General features: G+C 36.2%; 1 non-coding gene across 1 annotated transcript; it reads right to left on the bottom strand.

The window, feature by feature from the left end:
• Nucleotides 1–4582: 4582 nt before the first annotated feature.
• On the bottom strand, nucleotides 4583–4689 carry LOC116120004. Its single transcript, XR_004126482.1, has one exon. It is a non-coding gene; the product is annotated as a small nucleolar RNA R71 (small nucleolar RNA).
• Between the last annotated feature and the right edge of the window lie 329 nt (nucleotides 4690–5018).

Raw genomic sequence — 5018 nt, 5'->3', positions numbered from 1 at the left:
ACAACCTTTCTTTTCTCTTCTTTAGCACTCTTCTTTCTTTCTTTTTGTTCTTTAGTGCTTTTCTTTCTTTTTCTTTATGCTTTAAGTTCTCATACATATGCATATGCTTGCATGTAGATGATTCATGCTTATTATTCTTTCTAAATGCAAATATTTAATCCAAGATTGCCGTGTAGCATAAAAATAAGTCTTTCTCTATCATTTACAAGCTCTTATCAAGATCACAAATAAATATACTCATGCATACACTTCTCTTAGACATTTCATCAAACATCATGCATGCACACTCAACTTCTAATTTAGCTACATTATACTTCTTTCTCATACCACCAATATTTGGAGTAAAACTCCTTAAATCAACAATAAACCTAGCTAAGAAAATACACTTCATAATTCTCTTAAGCTTTTTCTAAATTCAACCCAACCTCTATCAAATTCTATCAACATAGCCATCCCTTCTCATGGTGGAAATCCAATCATGAATCATCATCAAACTCAATAACAATTCCATCCATGAATTTCAAGCATATAAATTCATATAAGATTCATATGAAACTATCTCTACACTTTTATTGCTCAAACAAGGGTTAAGGTTGGATTTACTTACCTTGTGCTTGAGTAATTCCACTAGAATTCCTCTTCTTTGGTAGACTTGTTCTTTCTCTAAAACCCTAAGCATAAACACCATAAGAATTCAACACTTTTACAAAAATTAATCTCATATCTATAATAAGAATCCTTACCTTTTGATGCTCATGATCATATCTCTACCAAAATCCAACCGAAAGCCCTATAATCTTCCTTTGAAATTTGATGAAAAGTTGAGAGAGTTGGAGAGTAGAAGTGGCATGTGGGTGTAGAGAATTGGAGGGTTTGTGTGACTACACCCTTAATATCTCATATTAATAGGCATGCTTTCCCATTTTGCCCTTGCACTTTCTAAAAAATTCCATCTTTACCCTTTAGCTCATTACAAATACACCCCCATCTCCAATGCATTGTCCATGAAATTTTCTTACTTTTCACTCCCCACTTTTACTACTAATTAGGGGTAGAATGGTCACTTTGCCCCAAAGGAAAAATTCTCTAGAAACTTCTTAAAAATTTCAGCCAGCTCTTAGCCCCGACGAAAAATTCCAGAGCATACGTCACCACGGCATGGTTTATTCTACGCCGCGAAGAAGTCTGCAATTCTCAACTTCGCCAATCCTTCACCAAAACTCAGGGCAAACAAGCAATATTAACAGCATACAAGCTTGGCTAAAGGTAAACAAACAACATCAAGGGCCAATAAGCATATAACAGCTATGTACCTCAAAGTGGGCGTTACAGGTTTGTACATCATCGGGTTCAACCTAGTACTTTCGTCATTCAAACTAGCTAGTGGCTTATAGCCTAGTCTAAACAACGAAGGAACCAATTTGCATAGACACAAATCATCCATTCACAAAGTTAATAAAGATAGGCACGACGTCTTTCGTTTTTCTAAGGTATTACCGTGGCCATTCGAAATAACCTAATGTTTCCATCAACTAAACTAGCTAGTGGCATATAACCTAGTCTAGTATCAAAAGCCCATTAAGCATAAGATGATCTTAAAGACAACAACCAATCTATACACAGGCAGGGCTACAAATCAATAATTCCACACACAAACTTGTCTCATACAATCAATCAACTAGCATCAAGGTTGATTAGGCCCTAAAATTAACTAAAGATTGAATTAAATGCAATGAATGATTCTAGAACATAATAGAATGGATCAAACAAATAGAATAACAATAAAACACAAGCCTTCAATTAGATTACATCAAATCCATAGAAAACAAAATACAACATAAAGGAAAAGAAATGATTACACGTGGAACCATAATCATGAAGAACAAAGGACGAGGAGAGGAAAAGAACCTCCTCTCCTCTCGAAGCTCCACATTTCCAAGAAGCCCCAAATGTATTCTCTCCAAAATGTGTTTATCAAACCTAAAAATGGACTAAAGCTGCCTTTATATAGTTTTTAGACAAAATGGCAAACTTATAAATACTGTTCACCGAAATTACGGTTGGAAATGCAACATTTTTACATTCTACGTGATTTTCACCCTAGCGTGGTTTAGTTGCACCACGGCATGGATTGATTGAGCCCCAGCGCAGTTGAATTGCACCCTAGCGTGTTTCAGGTGATTTCTTCTTCAACAAAAATTGTATCACATTGTAGCTCAGGAAATCATGATGCGATACAAAGTCAGAATTTCACTTTTTTTTTTCTTCCGCCTTGATTTATTCGCACTCGATGGGTCTAGGATGTCCGAACACCAGCACAAGCACAAGTGATCCATTCTTTAGCACCTAAATACCTGAAAACACACACAACACCCGTGATTCTGGAGGATAACGAAACATGCAAGAATTCACATCATAAATCATACATTAAACCTTAAATTCCTTACAGTTTCACCCCTAAATCACTAAATAAATCCACATTTCCAACACTCAACATAAGGGTAGAAAAGGGAATTATTAAAAGCAACAGGTGGCAAAGTTAGTTACAAAGAATCTAAGTGTGTTAGTAACAAAATGATAGACGTGAGGTGTAGAGGGTATTCTGATTTTGGGTGTGTAGTGTCTGGAGGCACTGGGCCTTGAATTCTAATAATCCGAGAATTATACTGTTTTTAATAGGCTTTTTGGCCGAATTTTAGATACTTCTTAGTTCATTTTTTCCTGAATTGCTACTTAATTCTTTACATTTTGTGTTTCAGGTCAAAATGGACATTTTGAGCAAATAATGAGTGAATTGGAGTTTCTGGACAAAGAAGCAAGCGGAGGGCAATTCTATAATTTTAGAATTCTTCATGAAGGTTCACCGCGGCGAACAAAGTGAAACATGAGATTCTAACTTACCTCGTCGCCACGGCGAAAGTCTGCAGATTTTTGTTTTCTTCAAAACGCGCAGTTGTATTTTAGGAAAGTTGTAGGTTTTTGGGCGAACTATAGAAGGAAAACATTACCATTTTGAGAAGGGTGGTCGGAGTTCGCCTTGTTTTCATTCTTCCTCATAATAGATTTGACATTTTTGTTAAGAAAGGGAGAAGATTGGAGATTAAACCTCGCGGATTCTTCAACTAAGGGAGATATCTTTTCTTTTCTCTTTAATTCAATATGTTGAACGTTACGTTCACTATTTTTCTTGCTGTGTATTTTGATTTAGTTATGAACTAACCCATTTTGGGTTAGGGTTTTGATTAAGTTCGGATTTCTATGGGTTAATGAATTGATTATTTCTATTTCCATATTCTATTGCATAGATTATGTGGTTATTTCGTTTTTGATGGAATTTATTTGATGAATATGATGAGATTGAGAAATGAATCATGTTGAGCTTCTTGGGTAATCACCATTGTAGTATTGAATGCTAGAGATAGATTTGAGAATCAATGAAATCAATCTAGGATTCCATTAGCTTAATGAACTTGGATCTATTATTCTTCAATTTGTTGGATGCTGAAGTTTAATAAGGAAAAGTAGGAATTCATAGCCTGAGAAGGTATGTTTGACAACTTACCAAATTCGATTTACAATCTGTGCATGTGAGTGTCGAATTAACATAGTCTATAGAATTCACCCATAGAGACCGAATGAAGTCAAAACCCTAACTGTTTGTTAAATTGATATTACTCTTGCGTTTAAATTCTTGCTTTCATTAATTAGTCTTTAATACTTAGTAAGTTTTGTTTTAGTTTTAGATTTAATCTCTCCCATTAATCCAAACACAATCGGTTCCCCCAACTAGAAAACAGTTAGGAAATTTAGTACTTAACAACTAATCCTCGTGGGAACAATACTCACTCATCACTTTATTACTTTGTGTGACTAGTGCACTTGCTATTTATGCATGTTGTAGTTACAACGCATCAAGTTTTTGGCACCGTTGCTAGGGATTGAGTTTTGTGTTAACATTGAGTTTTCTTGTGTTAGCTAGATTGGAGTTTATTTTTTCTTTAATTGTTGTTTGTTTAATGTTTGGTTGTTCTTTTCGGTTGGTTTGTGATCTCACTTTTACTCTCTTTTTGTGTAGTTTATGCAAAGAGCAAGACGTCAGCCAATGGTTCCTGTTGATCCTGAGATTGAAAGAACCACTAAAAGACTTAATAGAGAAAGAAGAGAAAGAGAGGCTACAGTTAAACCATAAGTCATAGTTGTAGAGATGGCAGAAAATAGAACACTAAGGGAATTCTCAGTTCCCACAGTTGAAGGCAGTGGGTCGAGCATTACTAGACCAGTGGTACAAGCCAACAACTTTGAAATAAAGCCGGCAATCATCCAGATGATCCAATAGTCAGTACAGTTCAGGGGAGATTTGAAGAAAGATCCAACTCAACACATTGCCAATTTTTTGGAGATTTGTGATCCTTTCAAGTCAAACGGAATGTCAGATGATGCCATCAGATTGAGACTATTCCCGTTTTCATTGAAGGATAAGGCATAGGGATGGTTAATGGCATTACCATCAAGAACGATTACAACATGGAATGAATTAGCACAGAAGTTCCTGACCAAATTCTTTCCTCCAGCAAAGTCGGCAAAGCTGAGAAATGATATCACATCGTTTCTACAAGAAGAGTCAGAATCATTGTATGAGGCTTGGGAGAGATACAAAGAATTACTGAAGAGGTGTCCACATCGTGGGTTGCCAGTTTGGATGCAAGTCCAAACATTTTATAATGGATTGATGGTGAATGTGCAAACTATGGTGGATGCATCATTGGGAGAAGCACCGCAAAATAAGACTCTGGAAGAAGCTCACGAGTTGCTTGAAGTTCTGGCAAGCAACAATTATCAAAGACCTAATGAGAGGGTGCAACCGAAGAAATCTATGGGTCTTTATGAAGTTGATGCATATACAGCCATTTCAGCCCAACTGACAGCACTTTAGAAGCAGTTGGGAAGTATGCAGGTGAATTCCATTCAACCACCTCAACTAACTTGTGAATTTTGTGCAGGTAATCACGTGAGCAGTG

This window comes from Pistacia vera, unplaced genomic scaffold (assembly GCF_008641045.1).
Source record: "Pistacia vera cultivar Batoury unplaced genomic scaffold, PisVer_v2 Contig917, whole genome shotgun sequence".
NCBI classification, from domain to species: domain Eukaryota; kingdom Viridiplantae; phylum Streptophyta; class Magnoliopsida; order Sapindales; family Anacardiaceae; genus Pistacia; species Pistacia vera.
The sequence above is the reverse complement of the archived record's forward strand: the minus strand, read 5'-3'. Positions and strand labels throughout refer to the sequence as shown.